This window comes from Falco cherrug, chromosome 7 (genome assembly GCF_023634085.1).
Source record: "Falco cherrug isolate bFalChe1 chromosome 7, bFalChe1.pri, whole genome shotgun sequence".
In the NCBI taxonomy this organism is placed as follows: Eukaryota; Metazoa; Chordata; class Aves; order Falconiformes; family Falconidae; genus Falco; species Falco cherrug.
Genome location: NC_073703.1, coordinates 17167899 through 17189279, shown reverse-complemented (window position 1 = coordinate 17189279; position 21381 = coordinate 17167899). Strand labels below are relative to the sequence as shown.

The 21381-nt window shown below is 43.4% G+C and overlaps 2 long non-coding RNA genes across 5 annotated transcripts in view; one reads left to right on the top strand and one right to left on the bottom strand.

Annotated features, from left to right (window-relative positions):
• LOC114014880 (uncharacterized) overlaps positions 1-21381 on the top strand; it is a 121374-nt gene that overhangs the window by 33647 nt on the left and 66346 nt on the right. The window lies entirely within an intron of this gene.
• Positions 6094-21082, bottom strand: LOC114014881 (uncharacterized). The gene is made up of 3 exons (XR_003558571.1): positions 20840-21082; positions 6836-7206; positions 6094-6581 (listed from the first exon to the last, which is right to left on the bottom strand). It is a non-coding gene; the product is annotated as an uncharacterized LOC114014881 (long non-coding RNA).

Genomic DNA, 21381 nt, shown 5'->3' with positions numbered 1-21381 from the left:
GAGTTCAAATGCTTTTCTCTCTGCAGCAGTCAATGCACCCCATGGCCTGTTCAATCCTTTCTGCTTAAATGACTTATGTCCTGGCCTTCATAATTCTGTCAAAGAAAATATACAGCCTTCATCTTTGTTATCTTTCATTGTGCCTAAAGAGGTCAGAAGTTCAGAGCAGTTCGTGTAGATAGCCTGGCTGAATGTAAATATGGCCATCAGTTTTGGTGCAAAAAGCCTGCAAGACAAAATTGACAATCTTCTTCCCACAAGTTTTGTGTGTGCAAGCATGAAACTTGCCTTCCACTAGCATTTGTACTGTCAAACAGCGTTAATGGAAAGCACAAATACATGAGAATGCAGCCAAAGCCAGTTCAGAGAAAGAGTGGATGAATTTGTAGGAAATCCAATGCTTCTCTCATCCATCACTATTCACATTCCCTTCCTCGCCCGCAGGTAGAGGCACAGAGACTTATTGGATGGGATTCATCTTACCTAACTTTAGACATATATAGTGTGGATATCTCTATCTCAGCTTGTCTAGACTCTTGTGAAAGTCAATAGAGAGATGCAGGCTGTTCTAAGCCCAATTCATCTGACCTGTTTTAGACTCCTTCTTTAAGGAAAAGATGAAGCTTTCCCTAAAAGTGACTATTTCTCTCTAGTGACTCAAGGACAGCTTAGGCCATTAAATCACATGCAGGCATGTACATTGCACTATTTACATGTGATGAATCCTGTCCCTCTAGCACATTTGATAATATTTTTCACACAGTTAGATGAGTTTAATGGGACCTTTTTGGCCCTCAAATTACCCAGTATTCTCCTGGGCTTCTCCCCTCCCAAAAAGCGAAAGCATTTATACAAAATGGTTATTTCTTTGGTCTAAACCTATTTCCCTGGCAGAGGCAATTTTTCAGGCCAGGGTTTCGAGACCAGCCTGCCCAGCAGCCTCAGGACACAGGGAGTGCTGCCTCTGCTCACACCTGGCCGCTCCATGTCTCCCCTTCTCCTCGCTGCTCTCCACGTGCTCACCTGCTCAGCCTGCCTTTCGGAGCCAGTCCCAGTCCTCTCTGCCCTCTCTGCCCGTGCTGAGGATCATGGTGAGCCCACACACTTCTGCTCAGGCTTTGGATAATGGCTTTTGCTGTCCCTGCTATCCCTGTATGAGAGCCTTTTAATTGCATCTTCCATTCAGCCTGAATAAAGGGTGAGCAGGACATCTATTTGCTTTGACCAGGCTTGTGATTGATGCAACTGTTAATACTTTCCAGCGTAACACAATCTTCCTTCACCTCCCCGGGATGCTCTGTTGGTAACATGTCCCTGCGTAACTTTTTCAAGGACAGACAGAAAGTGGTACAAAAGGCAAGAGATGGCAGTGGAAGCACCAGTGAGCCTCTGCCCCGTTGCTGAAGGGTTACCTCCTTCCAGCATCTGGCCCACCTTTTGCTGCTGCCCACGGCATCAGCAGAAAAGGTGCTGTTTCCTTGCTCAGCAATCATTTCTAGCGGACCACTGGCAACTTCTCTGTGCAGAACTGTCTGCAGTGTCCTAGGGTCATCTTGCCCCCTGGGAGAAAGCCACAGAGACACCTTCTGCTGTTAGGCATATAATGAGCTTCCATTCTTTCATGTAAAGCCGAGGAAAGTCATCTTCTCAACAGGGCTGTACTGAGCAATCACCCGTCACTTGCCTTGATGTGGTGAAGTTGTCAGGGACAGCAGGTCCCTCTGCCATACCAGCAAAGTGCACTGATAATTCTCACCTCAGTCGGACACCATGCCACATGCTCTCCCCCAAGGTGGGCATGTTGAGCAACACCCTCTCAGACCTAGTGTGTCTTTGGAGGCAACAATTACACCCAGAGTACAAAAAACATAGCACAATAAAAAAAATACTACACACAGAGCTCCTCAGTAAAACAAGTCCAACTTGTATTACATTCATGGTGCCACATAATGGAATTTAAGCCATCCTTAAGGTTACTCTAAGTCCCAGGAAAAATACAGCAGCATGTAAGGGGGAAGGAAGGGAGAGAGAGACCACAACTGTAGCCATCAGGAGAACAATCAGAGGACTGTCAGGGAGACTCCTGGGATTAAACCACTTTACTCTCTGTTATGCACAAATCCAACCCTAGGCCCCTCAACAGAGCATCTATAACTCTGTTTCCCTTTTAAGCAAACCTCAGTAGAATTGGTTGTTTGGAGATTTTCATCTAAAGACCACCAGAGTTACAGCAGTTTAGACAAGCTGCTGGGTTGTTCTCCTAACACAACACAAACAAATGCAGTTTATAAACAACAGTCAAGCCACAGCTATCTGAAAATGTAGGGGTGCTGCAGCAAGGTAAACTGAGCATGGCAGTGACGGCATAGGCAGAAGACACCCTACACTATGACCGTGCTGCTGGGGTAAAACGTGGCTGGTGCACTGCCGATGTCGGCTGGTACAGCCAGGATGCCTTGTTCAAAACAGCGGGGGAGGCGAAAACCCTCCCAACATTTGCACACAGGGATTCAGTGGCCCTACTTTCAGGATGCAGACAATCTCATTACCTCCACACAGTCAACCAGCCCTCCTATCGATAGGAACATATCTCAAATACCCTGAACTGTCATTAGTCATTCAAGAATCAGCAGTAGGTGGTAAGTAGGATTGGACAGTTACATACCATTGCAGTCAGTGCCATTGACTGTGTAGGACAGGACAGAGACAAGTTTCCTTAATACATGTGCTTATTTTCTTGTTAGCGTTTGATTTCTGACAAATGTGATGGTATGCCCCTGTCTTTGCTTTGGGATGCACTGCCCAGTACTTTTTTCTCTGAATGCTGTACTTTTGCGCCACCAACAAGCTAGAGTGGGAGTCAGCCTTTGCGTTGGGGCTGTTGCTGCCCTAACGCAACAACAAGAGAACAGGATCAGGCCAAGTCGACTGCTCTGTGACTTGTCATCAGAGGCAGGACGAGTATCTTTTTTTTCTCCACCCCAGCCCCAGAGCAGCTGTGGATGCCCCATCCTTGGAAACATTCAAGGCCAGGCTGGATGGGGCTTTGAGCAACCTGGTCTGGTGGAAGGTGTCCCTGCCCATGCCAGGTGGTTGGAACTCAATGATCTTTAAGGTCCCTTCCAACCCAAACCATTCTATGACTGTGATTCTATGTCCTCACCTGCCTCCTTCATGGTCCTCTGCCTCTATCTTCTGCCACTTGCTTCCCACTGCCTGTTGCTGATGCTCACAGGTCTGGTCTGTATTACCTGGAGCAGTTCTTGCTACTCTTTCAGACCCCTTCTCAGCGTTACTGTCACAATGAGTTGAGGTCAGGAAGCACTGAAAAATTTCTTAGTACAAAATATTTATTTTTAGTAGCAAATAAGATAAGTAGTAGACGAAACATTTTGAAAGTTGTTTTTTTAAAAATTATTAAAAAGAGTTATAGGCCTAAGCGGAGTCCTTGCAGGAAAATAAGAAATACAATAGCAGTGGGAGACCCAAGGGAGATGAAGTTTTGAAACTTAGAGAATAATTGTAAATCCTGGGATATAGAAAGATAATTTAGATACTGTAGAGCCTCATAGTGGCTTTCTGCTATTTCTGTCATAATTTTCTGCCATGTTATTTTCTGTCAAGCCTTACAGTATTTCTATAATGACTAACCCTTTTTTTTCCCCAAAACTTATCTTTGAAAATTATACACAAGGTCAGAGTTACAAAACTGAACACTCCATTTATTATCAGGAACAAGAAAATCTGTCTGGGCCACATCACCAATTGTAGCTGTCTACCTAATAGGATGAAATAGGTCGCGGGGAGAGTAACTGAGCGGTAAAGAGAGGCACTGCAGGTGACAGAACAAGAGTGATAGGAGGAAGATCAGCAAAACTAAAAGCAAGAGAAGATACATCATTGGAAACAAAACCAAATCAAGCTAATGTCTTCTCAAAGCAAGATGGGTAAAATAGAGGGACTTAGTAAATGAGCTGAAGTCATTTGACAAAAGATCTATATAGCAGATCACTTTATTCATAAAAAGATCTGACTGACATCCTTTGCAAATGGAGTTTATCCCAATATGCAAGAACTTTCAAAGTGACAAGGGTAAAATTCTGCCTATGTAGTAAATACTTTCATTCCTAAAATATGCTGATGCTGCAGATTGCAACTTTTATTTTTAGTGCTTTCCTACAAGTTTGTGCTGCATCTTCCAGTCTGGGGTGAAGAAGCATCGCCAAAGCAAGCTGAACCATTTACCAGAGCTTGATGCCAAAGAGAGCTCATCTCTGAGACTCTGAATTCTGAGACACTCCACCTGAACTTGTTAAGAGCCACAGTGTTGAAATATCTGAATTTTCTGCTGGTCATAAATTCTGCCTTTTGATGAACTCTGGTACCATACCAGTGGGGTGCCTCAGCTCATACTGAGGGTTAGACCGCTCACATAGAAAGCCTAAAAAAGTGGGTGCCTTGTGAAAGCACCAAAGGTGAAGATATGGTGAAGGACATGCTTCAGGGCTCATGTAACTGATGTTACACCATGACTCTCATTGTGGTAGAGGACCTGTCTTCAAAAGGGGTGCAATTGATAAATCATGTGCCAATTGTATTTATTCAATATGTCAACTTGCACTCCACTCTGGAGTGCCCGGACCAGTGCCGAGGGCTGGTGGTATCTTTGCTGCACCTCTCACATTCCTAAAGCTGAGTTGGGGCTCACTGGTGGCTCAGAGAAATGCAGCTCCATCGCTTCCTAACAGGGAGAGGAGAACTGGAAGGAAAGCCGCAGTGGGAAATCCCATGCATGGAAGGCAGGGGTCCATGAAATGCCAAAGCAGGGCACAGTGTGCTGCTTGCCAGGAATGAACTAATGCCCAAGGGAAAAGGACAGGGTCTCAGGCTAGGACTCTCCTGGAGCTGTTGGTTAGGTCTGAAGCTCTGAAGCCACAGTGCAGTGCTGTACTTTTGGTTGGCACGTGGCACGTACACAGGCAGAGCAGGAGATCCAGGCATCTTAGAGCATATTCAGAAATAAGAACTGTGCTGTTGAGAGATTTCTTCACCTTTTACTAATGAATTATGTTATTAAAGACCTGATACGAGGAACACTGAAGTCCAGGGGAAATTTAACACTGCACTCAGTGTGCTTTGGATTGAGCTTTAACAGCCCGCTTACTAATTTACAGCTATAACATCCCCTTTCCACGCCAAATACACACTGACATCAGGTTGTATTGCCTGTAACAGCCCACTGTCCCTGCCAGCCCCCGAGCTCACAGCAGCAGGGCTGCAGGGCTGCTCCCCTGCCTGCTGCAGGTGCAACCCATTTCTCCAAGTGCCCAGAAAAATTCATGCTGTCTCCATGCGCAGTTTGAAACAGCAGCAGATCAACCAGAAAACGAGCAAGGCTTGGAAACAACTTTCTGCAAATTCAAGAGATCTGAGAGATTTTTTTTGTTTTAAAAAGGAGAAATCAAGTGAAATAAGCCTAAGAGAGACTTACCTTGCATTTAGACCTGGGTTATGGTTTGTGCTGTTTTTCCTCTCCATTCTCCTGCAAACATATGGTGGCCGGGGTGGTGGGGGGAAGGGGGGAAAAATAAGAGCTGTAAGAAGTGTAATTGATGGCAAAAGAGGTCCAAATGTGTGCACCAGATCCAGACACTCTCCAAAATGTAATCCTTGTTTGTCTTTATGATGGGAATAATAGCCTTCCTCACAGGGGTACTGGGAAGATCAATAAATAGTTAATGTTGGTCTAGGAAAATGCACGATGCCTGCAGTGTAAATCAGAAGTAACCCATTGAAATGCATGTAGTTACATATGGATAGACCCAATGTAAAAATGAGCAGATGCAATTTCCTAAAAGAACAGTGCTAGTTACCCTACAAACACTCTCCTGTGTGTGAGGCAGAGAGTGGACTTTAGACAAGATTCTGTGCTGATGTAAATCTGCATCATTTCATTGACACCACTGGAAATGTATCAGTTTAAAAAAAAGCAGGCTCCAGCCCCTGATATCTGCCAGTCATGCAACCTTTAACCATGCCTGTAGCTTTCCCTTTGCACACTCTCCCCGTTCAGGCCTGACATTTCTACATTTTAGAGTCCCCAGTGTCTCCTCAGCGCTGTATTTTCAACAAATCAGAATAGACAACAGAAGTGAGGGGGGTAGTTTTTAAACGTTCATATATTTTTCAACTCCTCAAATATTTTTCCACAAGGTCTCATGGTAAGTATTGCATAGTTGTCCACAAGGCCAGCTTCTTCAAAGAAAACCACAGACAGCTTCAGTGCAGACATCTCTCGCCATCTCTCTGAAGTACATCCATGGCGCTCTGTACCAGCTCATAATATTAGAGAATAATACAGCAGTTTCTGTGGTGCAATAAATTGTAGTCAAGAAATCAGACACTAAGGGATAGTAATTAAACTGGAGTGGCTGTGAAGGGTGCTCAGTGGAGATGAGGTGTGAAGGCAGTGTTCCCCCTGGGGTCAGCCAGCAGGGCTGAATCCCTGCATCCTCTGGGTACTCAAAGCGAGGGAGGTTAGGGTCCACCAAAGGCGTTTTTTGCCACAAGCAAGCCAGTCCCTGAGGAGATTAAGGAGCAGAAATTCCTGTGAATCCAAGCTGAGCCAAAGGAGTGTTGTAAAAGAGGGACAAGGAGAATATAAACAAACTGCAGTTTCCTGGTCTGAGCAGAGGCGGTGAGCTTCAGCCCCTGTGCCTGGGTCAGCCCCTACTAGCCTGGAAACATGATTAACCCCCTCAGATCTAAGGGGAAGAGAGAGGAGCAATTTCCAGTGGGCTTCTCCTTCTCCCCTTTTGTCCTAGCTGGAATTCACCTGTGTGTATTCCTTCAAGGAGTGGTGAAGGGAAGGTTTGCAGACGTGAGTGTGGAGAAACAGATTTGAGATGCTGTGATCTGAAAGGAGAGCAAGGCTGCATATTTGGCTTGCCAGCTCTGCAGGCTGCTGTTTGATTTTGTGTCTCCTGCTCAGGTGTGTGCACTGCGAGGGGAGGCTGGGAAGCAGGTATCAAATAACTTCAAGGTGTTTTTCACAAAAGTCACCTGTAGTGAAACCTCTGTCAGTTTTATGCATGAAAAAGTGAGACTGTACTTACAGTGGTCAGCCCCTTACCTGCTAATGCCTTTTTGTCCCTGCTGTGCCATTGTGTTTGCTCTCTGACCAAGTGTCACTGCTGCTGGTGCGGCCTGAGGTATGAGGAGGATGAAGAGTAGTGAGAAGGTGAACCCTCACTTGCCTGAAGTATGGGTCAACGGGCCCAGCCAGGGCAAAGTGTCAGCATCACCCCACGCTGGGGCTGGCCCTGGAGCCAGACTGAGGTGGCCCACGGGAAGTTGCTCCCCAGCTGAGGAAGAGCATGGCTGCCAGCAGCAAAAGTTTCCCCCTGTCACAGCTGAGACAGAGCTTGGAGGCACCACCTCTGAGACTGGGGAGAAAAAGCAGCCTCTTGCTCACTCGGTGCTTGCCTCGCTGTGGAGAACGATAAGCCAGATTGCTTTTTTGTGACGTGGACATCTGACCTGTGGGAGCTCTCTTGCTAACGGCACTAATTTCATGTAGGGCTCTAAACCACTATCCGCCAGGAATAACTTTCAATCACTGGTGACCTGGGCTCCATTTGAACTGGTAACTAGGAGGTGGAGAGCAGTCTATGCCCCCTCCCCAATCCAAAACTTTGGAAATATCCAGGCCCCCACAGGGCTCTGAAGTTCATAAAATGTGTCTATTAATATGTAGAGGTTTGCGCTCATGCAGATAAGTATGTGGTCAGAAAGTGTGCCCTTTTCTGGATCGACTAAGAAAAGAAGACATTTCTCTGACCCAGTAGGAATCAAGGAATCACAATTACAAGCACCGTTCACAGGCACATCAAACACCTGTTAATGATAGGGAAAAGATCTGAAGGGAAGCAGCAGAGGTTTTTAACTAAGATGAACCAGTCGGATAGGCAGGGATCTGCCAGCTTTCCTGGAGGAAAAGGAGATGGGAGGCAGAGAGTTGGAGTGGAGGTCTGCATGCCAGGTAGGGAGAGGAAGAAAAGCCTGGCACATTCGCCAGTAGCAAATTGGGCTCCCGCATGGTCTAATTCCTGCTTCACCACAGACTGCTAACACAGCTTGGATAAAAAGGGAAAAAGGGAGAAAAAAATCTATGCAGGAGGCTGCAAGAGCACATAGAGTCTGTTCTGAGCTCCTTCCACAGGCAGACAGAAATCAATAAATCAATAGGAAATGTTCGCTGGCTGTAAAATGGGTAGAGAAGCCAGTGTCAAGCTGCTTTAAGATGGATGGACAGTAGGTTTGCAGTTTGCAGAAAGGCTAGAGGTGACTATCACCTTGAGATGGGATCAGCGGCCAGCAGCCCAGCAAGGCTTTGAACCTTGAGTGTATGATTAAGGGCTGGGGCACGGATTGAAATACTCCTGCGTCCCCTTCACCGTCCCCCCTGGACTTTGCTGACCCTCCTCCTCGGCAGCACTGGTGCGCTGGCAGCCAGGGCCTGGCAGCTGCCTGGGCTGGCCCTGCTGTGCCACTTCATTGAAGTCGAAGCTACAGAAGACTGAATAAAAATTGACTAGATGCCTGGTGGTAGTGAGGATTGATTGAAGACGGGCAGGGGTTTTCTGCCCCACAGTAGGATTTTTTCCTTTCTATGAAGGATTTGACATAATGTAGGCAGTGATTCCTACTCAGAGTATCGCACCTTCATTCTCTCCTTAATGAGGCAAGCATAGGACACAAAGCAGTGCCAAACACGCTTAGGGAAAGCTGGCAAGAGTGGCATCCTTCTTTTCTTTTAAAGGCAAGGTATTCGAGAGGGCTGGGACACAGAGGGTTCACTGCGTGCCTCCCTGTGCCCGTTCAGGTCCACAGGATAGCTAGTCTTCAATTGGTATTTTTCAAATGCAGAGATGATCTTCACCGTGGTGTGGCTCCTGCAGAGACAGACAAGCAGTCTAGCTTCAGGCTTCCCTGCTTCCACAGCCTCCCCTCCAGGACGTGCATTTCTTTCAGGCTCCATGAACAACTGCTTATCCTGTTCTTTGAGGATAGATGGACCTTCTTAACCTCTTGTAACTGAGACTCTCTCTCTCATAACCCTCAGAAGCAATAGATTTGGGGGCAGTTTCTTGCTCTTGCCAGGTAAGACTCTCTGCGATGCCATCACTGCTGCACAAGCGTCAGGCATTCCTGTTGCTCATGTGCTGGTCTGCTTGAAGGTGTGCCTGCTGCCGGGGGAGGCTGGCTGGTGCCTTAAGCAATGCAGCCGGGGTGATTTCTGCCCAAAGGTAGTTAGCACTGTACAATATTGCTGCCTTCTGTTTATCAGCAGGTTTTCCAAGACAGCATTCACCTTCCTGCACCATACGCAGATGAAGTATAAAGGGTAGAAAGACTCCCAGTTTATTTGCATTTGGTAGCTTAAGTTCGCACACTACAGTATTGACAAGTAAATATGTATATTGAAGTGGTTGGCTTTGATGTTAATAGTCTGACTTCAAGGAGCTGCACTTAAGAAATGCAAAATTTAGTTTATAAGGTTTTTCTTTCATTCACTTTGGTAGGCCAACATCCTGCTCAGTTTTAAACAGAATTCAGGCAAGAAAATACCAGGGTTTAGTACATACATTATAATTGAATAAAACTTTAAGCCTAATCTGGAGAAATGAGACCTGGTATATTCTCTAAATGCTCCCCTAATGTTATGTGTAGTCCCATTTTTCATAATGCTGGTCAAGTAATCGAGAATTCAGTTTTCTGGACTTTTTTCTGAATTTTTATTTCACTGGGACTTACTCTTGCAGTGAAACTCCCATTGGCAACTTGACTGGGTCTCTGCAAGTCTGACAGCAGTCTGAAAATGGGTCCTTGGAGTGTAAAAAACACTCTAGCAAGTGACTCTGGACAGAAGCATCACAGAGATACTGTTCTGGGAGATCAGCAGAGGCCAAAACGGGATTTGCTTTGCACAGTGGAATAACTGTGAAGAGATTTTGTCTACTTGTCTACACAGTGAAAAACAAGAAATTCTGGGAAATCAGTATCCTAGCTTTGGACTTAAATATCATATTAGGCTTTATTGACTAGTAAAGATTTCATCCCAGAGCTTTGCTTTTGAGGAGAGACTAGGAGCATCCCAACACCGGCCCAAAGAAAGGGAAAAGACCTGAAGAGACAGGTGCCCTGCCATTCCCCTCCTACAGGGTACGTATACGGCTGGACTAGCTGGCCCCACAGATGCTCTGATTTATTCCAGGAGTCTTTATGGGAAGCTGCATGTATGCCAGACCCAGAAGCACAGCTTGGCATTTGATGTCCAAAAAGGCAGACCCAGATGCACCAGCTATGGTTATTAGAGAACAATCAAAATCAAAAGCCCTCATCCTGTTAGTACAGCAAAACAATTTTTTTTAAAAAGGGCTAAAATTAAAAAACTATGAACTACACTAGCTAATATATAGTGCTTACAGTGGTGAAAGGGAAGAAGGATTGCTCTCCTTTAATTTCCTGTTAGTTTTCAGATTTAGGCTGTGTGATTCACTGCAAAACATTCACTTGCTGTAAGAAATTTAAGAAATTATAAAATATCTTAAGTCAAGGGAAAAAATTCTGCTTAATCTCTGTTGGATGGCCCAGTGCTGCTGTCAAAGTTGGTGATGACAGAGGTATGAACAGTATTGGAAACAGACCTTGTCAATACTTAGCTGTGGCAGCAAAGAGTGGGTTACCCAGATGAACCTCCGGAGAAATCATTTGCAAGTGTTTGGACCATAATCAAACCCCACTGAAGCTGATAGGAGCTTCAGCTCTGAAAGGACTTTGACTCGGTCCCTTTAGAATAAAATCCCAGGATTGCCCTTTTTTACTACTCTCCTATTAGTGCCCAGAACAACAGAAACATTTCGTTACAAACATATTTTATGTTTATGCTTGTGGGCTAGGTACATCAGTGATGAGGAAAGCCAGGATTTTGCATCTGAACACCCTTTCTTTGCTGCTGCTAGCGTACGGTACAATCCGCATAGACACTTCAATGCTGATCCCATTCATCTGGAGCAGCAGCAGTTGCACCAGCGATCAGTGATACCTTAGACAAGTACTGAACTTCAGGGTCCTTCATTTCACATGAGCTCATTCTGTACTCATCCCACGAATACTTAGATATTATATTGGGAAGCAGAGAAGGTTTTGTTCAAAAAAGCTGTATTTGGTGAAATGGACCTTGACATGGATTATATGCGTATTGCTAGGACCAGATATCGGTTCAGTAGGGGTTCAAATATGCCCATTTCTACCAAAACCTTCTGGAAAAAAAGTCAGCTTATGAGAACCACTATACAGAAAGAGAAATTTAGACCTCTGCAGTTAAACCTCTTAGCAAAGTTATAAACCATGGAACAAAGGCTCTTCTAGGGGAAGTGGCAGGCACCTTAAAGTTCAGGTGCAACCATTAGGAGACACACACAGCTGCACAGGCAGCATAAAATAAGCGGAGGCTTAACAAGAGGGTTTCAGCCTGAGCACATCACCTGGGTTTCACCTAGTTCAAATCAGCTGGTAGCAGTCCTTTCTAAGGTAAGGAGAATTTTGTCTCTCTCTAGAGCACTGCATGATTGTTTCGTATATCTTTTTCATTCATCTGTGGTGGAGTGGAGGACTTCAAATGAAAAATTTATTAGATTAGTTACTTTTGTGCTGTTTTCAAATCATTTGGAAATAGATGTTGACTTTGATTGATTTGTTTGTGGCTTGAAGTGGTGGTATGCTCTCTGTGCAAACACAGTTTACCCTGTAGTAGGCTTCACTACGTATCTTTGCTGCATCTGCTGTCCTTGTTATTAATTATGCTTGGTGAATTCACAGTGCAAACTCTAGAGTATACTTTCTGGATGACTTGTGAGAATTGCAGTTCCATTGGTGCTTTTTAAAGCAAAAAATTTAGAGGAAACTAAAACAAATTTCAACATAAATATTATTCAAATAACTATTTGCAAAGCCTTGCTTTTTCTGTGCTATACTCACTCAGACATGGGAGTTCCTCAGGTGTAGCAGAAATATTGCCGATTTAGACACCAATCTTGAAATGAGCCTGTTGAGTACCACTGGGAGTAACTACTTCTGTGTCACTGTTGGAGTCCACCTGCAAAATCTCGTTAGGAGGTTGGGGCATTAAATTTTCTGTTCATTAAAAAATAGGTGTAAATCCCACAATACTGTAGGGCACCTTTTGTCTCAATTTGATTAAAGCCTGCTTTTTTTTTTTTTGCTTTTTTTTTTTTTTGAAGAAAATCATTGTTATTTTCAAGTTAAGAAATCGGAGACAGCGGAACCCCTTCCCCTAACCCCTCTTTCATAAATCGCATCAGGAAGCTGCATTGTTTTTTCTCCGTAGTTGTTAAGAAATGAAGTGAAAACTGTGGGGGTTATTTTAAGCTGTTGTTTACATTTTTAATGTCCTTTTTGAAAATGCTATCAATATTTTCAGCAAAATTCAATTTCTGTCAAACACTTCCATTCTGTTTTTAAAAAAAACTTTTTTCAACGCCAGAAATGACTGATAAAACATTTCAGTTGCTAGGTTTATTTTAACATATAAATAATTATTAGGAAAAAAAGTAATTTCCTTGTGATAGTAATGAAAGATTTTGCCTCACTTGGTGCAAAGAGGAAACAATACAGCAGGAGCAAATATTTCATATATTGAGAAACAATGAGTCAGCATATTGTTATCTGGTGTATAACAAGAAGGTGTTTGTAATTAACTTATCCCATTTAATCTTTCTTTCCTCACCTGCTGCAGTTCCACACCAGCTTTATACAAAAAGCAAATCGCTCTATTTCTCTTAATCGGCTGCTCTCCTTTTATTGTTGTTTTTCTTTTTCCTGTTATTTCATTGGTGCATGGTGCATGGAAGTCCAGTGAAGGATATTTTTTTTTTTTTTTTTGTGCTAGGATCCCACATAATCTTTCTCTCCGTGAGAAAACCAAGACACATCTCTAATTGTGCGGCAGCGGGGGGCCATCCCCATTGCACACCTGCCCAGCGCTTTCAAAATCAAGCCAGGAGCCGCTCAGCTGAGACAATGGTTTCCTTTTGAGATTACTCGGCTTCATGGCAGGCATTGAGAATTTCTCTCTCCAGCTTCTCCTACAAGATTAATCGGTTTTAGTACCTGAGCCCCTGTAAATAGCAGGTCCAAAGTATTACACTAGAACCCTAGGCTGGCTCCGCACCTTGCAGGAGGGGAGCCTGGTTCCCGCAGCCCCACACTGGAGCGGCACAGGGCGCAGGTGGGCAGCACCCACTGCAGCGTGTGGGAGCCAGCGCGCTGCCTTGCTCCTGCTGGAGCCGTATCTGGAAAGCGATGGCTTTGCAGCTCGTGCCGCCCTTGCCTGGCTCTGTGCCGTACGTACAAGTTCGTAGGCAGAAGCGGGAAACTGGCTGAACGCTGAAGTAATTGTAAAAACTGTGATCTTATCGGGGTGTATCTTGCTGATAAGGACCTACTTTTGACTTACAAATGGTTCGGCATCGCTGGTAACGCAAAAAACAGGAATGTAACAGCTTTCCCGCACAACAGGCGTGCCACGCTTGTGGCTAATAATGTTTAATGCTTCGACAAGTAGGCAGTAGTGCAAGGACTGTCCCTGCCACGCAGCCCTCCCCTCCCCCAGACCCCTCCTGCCGCTTGCTGACGCCATTTGCCCGGGACTGGAGGTGTCTGTGAGCTCTGAAAATTGGATCACAGGGATAGCTCTTTGCTGGCCCTGGTCACGCTGACGGCAAGACTCGATCGATCAATACTCTGTGTGACACTTTCAGAATTCATTGGAAATGATGTCCTTTTCAAATGACACCCACATTTTATTGAGGGCAGCTCCAACAGAAAAGCACCAAGTCTGGTTTTGCAAGATACGTTTTGTTAGTAGTAAACTTCACTTTATTTGTAAGTTTCTCTGTATTTGGGATTTCTCCATCCCTCTCTTCAACCTCGCTTTTGAAGAGGGCAGAGATTTAATCTTTAAAGGTAGCTTTGTAGCCTGACATTTAGAGTGTGAGCCGATCCCGAGCCTGATGTTTATTATGACATATGGCCTCTTCATGTAAAAAACAGTAAGCTTTGGGGGAGAATTTAAAAAGTAGCCTGAGGCTCATAGCACACAGCTTAAAACTGATTCACAATTTTAGCCAAAATATTATCACCTCCGGGTAAAACTATTGCTCCACTATGGATTCCCATGAAACTACTTGGCACTGCTATCTCGGAGCCAGTTCCTGTGGGTGGGACCACACGGGTCATTCAAAGCAGCTCTTCGGAGCCATTAATTGCTCGTGTTGACAGGCAGCGAAGAAGAATAGTGCTTGCAGCTGGAGGCTTCAGGGGTGAGATATGTAGAGAAGGAAAAATGAGGGAATCGCTGGCAGTCTGTTTTGAAGGACTCACAGAGAAATAGGTAACCTTTCCATTGAATGTCAATATTGCAAAGTACTCTTTGGCCCTTACATTTTGTGATTCCAAAGTAGCTCTGGCTGGGGACTGCACAGCTGGGACGCAGAGGATCTAGACTGGGGTTTAAATCTACCTTTATCCAAACTAAAGCTCGATGTATTGTTTGGACCTAGACTCAAACCCACTCAAAATGCCCAGGAGGTTCAGCCTCAATCAACCTGAGGAAAAAGGGACGAGCAATGTCCCAAAAGACAATCCAGTGTCATTTGGGATTTACAACATTCGTTGAGCTGCACAGTGTCTACAGCATGGTGAGTCTGTGACTGGTTTAGCATGTGTGTAGTCATAAAAAGAAGTGGAAAAAAGAACAAGGCATCATTTGTGGACTTGAGACACATCTGCAGAGTACATGTTGGGGAAGCTCATGGCACAAAAATAGTTAATGTAGGAAGATTCTTTCCAAAGGTATTTTTGTGTTTTCACTCTATCCACACGTCAGGCAGAAGAACCTGCGCTGCAGCTCAGTGCTGTGCTGCTCTAACTCAGGGTTTCCTCTGACCCTGGGGTAAAATCTTACCTGGGCTGCAACTGGTGCACCACTGCCAGTCCTGCACTGACTCCCTGCACTACGGTGAATTTCATTAAAGTGAAAATGAACGTTGCAAGGTCCAAAAGTTGGTAATGGGGGAAAGATAATATCAGAGGCGGACTATGGACTTATTAATCTGTTTTTCTGGTTGCCAGGAAACTTCAAAACTGTCATAAATTATTAGATAGCAGTTCATAGGGAAGTTTTCAGTTGCTAATCCTGCCCCTGTAATAATACCTATTAGTTTCATTTACTTTGTTCTTAAGGAATGTGGCCTGGTGAATTGGATAAGTACTATCCTGAATTATAACATCTTGAGGGGGAGAAACTAGATACAGAGATCGGCGTGACTATTGCCTGATGGTAAAAGTTAATTGCTGTAGCTCTATGTGCTGAAGTAACACAGCTCACTGGAAAATGCATCCTCTGAGCCCTGCATTATTTTTTTTTTTTAAATTAAGCACACTAAGCTAAGATATCAGGGCTTTTAGCGCAAGGTATAGAGGCCAATGCTTCTAGTTGTGGTCACTGCCAAGTAAATGGAAGTTTGGTCAAGTGAGGATTTTGCTTGCTCTGGACAAGCATCCTCAGGCTAGAGGCAGCACCAGCCTACCTGGTCAGAGCCCATTGCAGCTTGTCCCTCAGTGCAGCCACAAAACATGTGAGCTTAGCGTGTCCTCATCCCTTAGTTTGGCCTTAGTAAACTTTACTTTGAGCTCCAGAGATCTCCGATTCGACTCTTGCTGTTAAGAGAGACCACAATAAATATTTGCAGAATGAAGACTTATGAACTATTAGAGCTTCTTCTCAAGAAAAAAATAGTTGTGTTGTGACTAAAACTGGTGTATACCTCTTATTTGGATGCTGTTTCTGCTATGAGTTCCTTATTTGTTTTGCCTTAGTTGATTTCGTACCAAGTTAACTTCAAGCAATCTAAAACACTGACAAATAAAAACATAGAAGTATTTTCATGTCAGGAGTCTGTACTGCAAATAGGTTTCTGAACCAGTTGAACTGAGACTAAAATTCCCTTTGTAGACAAATAGGTGGCACTTCCCCATGTGCACACTTGGGACTGAAGTTCTGCTGGATTGCGGTTTTGCAACACTTTGCCTAACACCTGGTGGGAAAATATGTAGGGTGGAGTGATTGTACTGTGGCTTCGTTACAAGAGTAGGCTGTTGGAGTTGCAGGTTTGTAGTCAAACTTTCTATAGTAAATTAAGAATGACCTGTGGTATTTCTCTCTAATTGCTCAAATGGTCTGAATGCTGGTCATGGAGGCACCTGATACCCGAGCCTTTTATGAGGGGATTAATGAGCATAAGCCTACAAAGGTCCCAAACGGGCTATAAAAATATGGGAGAGAGAAAATAAGCATCTCACAAGCATCCTGAAACCTCTAGCTCACGCATAATTGTTGAGCGAGAGGCACCACGGTGTTTGTGGGAAACAAAGGGGCTTTGCTACTATCCTGGCATCAATTTTTTACTAATTCTCATTTAGGCTTTTCTCATAATGTTCTTCCACCTGAACCATTCTCAAACTGCAAACAAGTACTTATTTTGTGAAAGAGGGATTCGATAATGTTGTTCGCTGCTGTCATAGATGATCAGTTTGTGAGAAAGTTGGGTCACATTTTGAGTCTTTGAGCTTTTAGTCCAGGAGTATCAATAGTAGCACAAATCAAATAGAGCAAATACAATGTAGAGTAGAACAGCAAGAGACTGAAGGTGCTGTTGTACTTGGGACCCTTTAAAAATACCCAGGAGTCTTGGAAGAGTCTGGTTTCTTGGGACAATCTGGAGCATACAGGCAGATGGATGTCACATCTCCTCTACCACCGGTGGCATGGCTGTCATTTCTCATACTTAAGGATAGCACCAGGAATTTCATTCCCAACCTATATCCAATGAAGCAACAGAAAGAAAACCTGACCAAACTAGCATGTACCTAAAACTGAGATGTAAGAATGCCACATTTTACTGCTAAAGTGGCTAATTTAATAAAAAATAATTAATTTGGAGCAAAGCTGAGGTGAACTGGAATACACCACAGAGATATCATTGTGGTCCCTGCTTCTGAGCAGACTGAAAGAAATGGGTTCAAAGAAATGCTGTGGATCTGCAGCTCCTATTGACTTCAGCTTCTATTAAAATCAAGAATGGTTTTACTATTAGCTTAAACAGATTCAAGGGAAGGTTCAGCATAACAAAACAGGTTCTGCAGACATTGTCTTTATCATGACAGCTATATGCATTTCACGTACTTTTAAATATTTAGACACTTAAGTGGACTAAAATCTTTAAAAGCACCAAATTATACTCCCAGTGAAAAATTTCTTAAAATTTCTTGATGGTGTGTCCTGTATAACTGACCAAAACGTTGTCAATGAGGTGAAGCTTTTAGCCTTAAAGCGCAAGGAATCTTTTAGTCTTGCTGAGGTTTAATGAGTTAGGATTCTAAGCTGATTCAGCTCTTAAACAGTCTGATCATTAGTGCTGTATCATCTGTCACCTTTGGGTGATAATTAGAAAAAGAAAGTCAATAACAATAGTACATAACACTACTTTACCAAGATTTAAACAAGTTGTAATATTGTTGAACATCTATTGATGAGTCCAAATGTGCCACAGGCTATTGAGCACAAAGAGTGCTTTGATGTGATGTTTTCCATTATTAATTTGATGTGGTGGAGTTTGTAGAAGTGAGAACATTTGTTTTCATTTTATTACATGTGGGAAGAGACTGAGATACTTTACATATTCATTTTCTTTTTTCAATTGTTTATTCCACTAAAGCTTTTGAGGAACAAGCACAGAAGAAAAAAATAGGAAAATTATTGTTCTGACCTAGTTAATAATGTCGGACTGTTTGTTTACCATGTCTCTGATTTGTTTTGATTTTTATTGATTTATTTGACCTCCAAAATATACATCCTATATGTATGCTATCTAGCAGCCCCTAGATGACAGGGAAAATTTTAAATGGAACTCTTTTTTTTTTCCACAGAGTAGAACAAGATCTCAGGAACTCGCCCCAGTGATACAAACATGGGTCAGGATTCATTATTCCCTTACTTTAGCAATCCGGATATTGGGCCTGATGTGTATGAGATATCCCAGTAATGCAGTGGTCAGTTATTGTTTCTTATTGACCACTTCCTCACCTGCCTGTCGGTTCTTCCTTTGGGTGATTAAACTCATTTGTAAAGAGCAAAATTATGGAAATCTCTAAAGAGTGAGCCTTTTGGAGTCTCTTTTATTACCTTGTTTTGTCTAACTAATCCTCTAATGAAAATTCTTTCCCTTCCTCTAGTCTGTCCTTTTTATGCTTTCTGCGACCACAATATGTTAACACTTCAGTCGTGGATCTGCAAAATGCAGTTTTGCTTTAGCTGATGTTCTGCAGTGATTTAAACAGGCAAGTTGTTAAGTCAAAAATAGAACAATGTACACAAAATATCTGAGGATAAGAGAAATGCCTCTGCAGATTGACTAGGTTCTTTCAAAGAAACACGACTGACACAAGCTGTTTTCATCTCATGTCTGGAAATATCTGTACGCAGCACACTTGAAAGAAGGTCTAAATCTCTCAGACCTGAGAGGCATGTTTTTCCTTGGCAGTTAAATGAAGATATTTTACTTCTCCTCCCTCCTGTTTGGAAAGAATAATACCAGCCCTGCTCGGGACCCTGCAAAGCATCAGATAGTCCTGAATAAATTGTGCAGATGTTTTGTGCAATGGAATCAACAGCTGGAGTATGGACTTCATCTTAGGGGGTGAATGGCATCTAACGGCCATATGGCAATTTAAATTCTAAGACCTGAAAATAAACTCAAAGGGCTCAGTTTTGAAATCCAGTTGTATTTTGGACAATAACCACCCTATACCATACTTCACCTCTTTTTCTTTTTTTTTTTTTTTTCCCTGTTTTTTAAGGCTGCTCAGTACAGGAGCAACTGCAGCTGAGCAATTAAACAGTACACATGATGTCTCAGGCTAACATTAATAAAACATTAAAAACAGGAATTGTTCATATAAAATATTGAGACACTACATGCTGCCATTCTCAGTATGAGATAGAAGCACTTTACATGGATCAATTGCTTCCCTATAAAATGTAAAGGGGAGCCCAAGATTCAAATGTAAACCCAAGTTCAGCCTGGTTTTTAAATTCTCCAAATATTCTGGGATGTTTGAATAGGTGTTCCCCTTCACTTTCATAACTATGATAAAACAAAACAGTGCCTTAAATAGGCACTGGAGGGAGGTGAAAGATGGAGTTAAAAGCTACTTGGTGCTTTCCAGTAGCCAAATGTCCAGATTTAGTGAATGAAGATCAATGAAAAGCAGGAACTTGCATCAGTAAAATATAAACCATACAGTTTCAAGCTTTGGTTATCTACAAATCTCTGTGACACTGAGACCATTCACATATGCCTCTACACAAAGAAGTAAGGCAGCACAATTGCTTCACAGCACTCGGATCTAGGAAGTCCCATTTATTATACATCATGCCGAGACGTTTCCCAGACAAAGTAGCCACTGCTAAATGTGGCTGCAAAGTCCACTCCTTCGACTAGGGGCAGAGAAAGGTGATTGGGTTCTCCTCCTGATAAGTGAGCTCTACATAATCCTCAGGGATGATAAAATCTGTCTAAAGTCCAGAATCTGGGTCAGATTATTGGTTACCTCTATGGCATTTACACCAGTAACAAATCTGGACCTCAGACTTGAAAACTTAAAATATCCTCTGACATATAAGCTTTATTTTGACACACACAAAAAAAAAAAATAATCAACCAGGTCTGTGAAAATCCACAGCAAACCTTTCATAAACCTGAAGCATCTCCATTTCCATACAAGCCAGGCTTAGCCATCTCAAATGAAAACATACTTTAAAATAATATTACTGTAAGAAGCACTGACCTGTCAAGGCGCCCAGCATTCGATTATATAACACAGCAGCCTTCCTAATTATTGTAAAAACAAAAAAAAAGTAGTTCTTTACTCTTACATGTTTCAATCGGCCATACAAATCTGATTACCTTTATATTATTATGAGTGCTAAACAAATGATTTGGGATTACTTTTTGTACCAGCCAAACATTTTGCAGCTGGAAAGCTTAATTGAGTACAAAGCTGGAGCAGCTGCAGGATGAGGACCTGCCCCGAATGGGAGGCAGAGCTGAGAAATGGCAGGGCTGCGTGCATGCGTGCACCGCGCTGTGCTGACCTCCTTCCTTCCCCATGGCTTTGGCAGCAGAGAGCCAAGCTCACCAGCAACCGCTGTACAGCTCTGCATTTCACAGCCCTTTCTGCAGTGCCTAAACCTAAGCCTGAATTTAAAAACGTTGTACCTAAGTGAAACTAGGCAAAACCTCACTTTTCGGGCTGGATATAGGCCAGAATCCTTGGAAACTTGTTGCAGCATCTGTAGTGAGCTCAGCAAGATAATTCCCTTCACATCGATCACCCCCTGCCCCCCTCGCTGGGGTAGCACGGGGATTTGGTGCCAGTAGCAGTGCTCTGCAGGGAAGAACAGAGAAATGCTGTCTCAGGGACCTGCTAGTGGTTTCCCCCAGAACACTGGGCTGTCTTGCATGTTTCATCCTCTATCTACCTGCTTTGTGAACCTGTAATTGGCTGGCAAAGCAGCAACACCAATTTAGGATCAAGTAGCTTTTCAGATAATTGAGAATTCATCTTATCAAGCAAATGTCTCACATTTAGCATTAAATTAAGAGTTGTGTTGTTTGCATGTTTTGCCACTTACCACTTTTCCCTTTGAAAACCTGCTGAAGCGGTGCTTAGAGCCTGTTCTGCCTCAAAGCTGCCAGTGAAATGTTACCGAAGGATCAGGTGGCTCCGTGCCCATGCGACGCACACTGCTGGCAGGGAGGAAAGGTTTTGACGCTGCTCACTGAGTTCCCGTGCGGAGGGCAGAGCCCTGCGGATGCACAGGACCCCTCCACGGCAGTGCGGCTCCAGAGGAGCACTTGCCTTATTCTGTTGTTGATTTGAGGTCTTGAATCATTAATTAGATAATTGATTAGTTAATGCTTGCACAGTGCTCTCTATTTTCAGTGTTGCGTAAGAAGTCAGAATCATTATCATTAGTAATAAATATTTGTTTATTGATGTTTGTACTCAAGCTATCCAAGCCACCTTTGTGTTTTTCTGTTCTACCCCCTCCCTTCCATAGCCATCTGTGGGGCAGGGTTGGTCACATGCAAATTAAATGTCATTAGGCTGAAAGATTGATGGTGAAAACTAATTGAAATTTCACCTGCATATTCCTACTCACATTTTATCTCA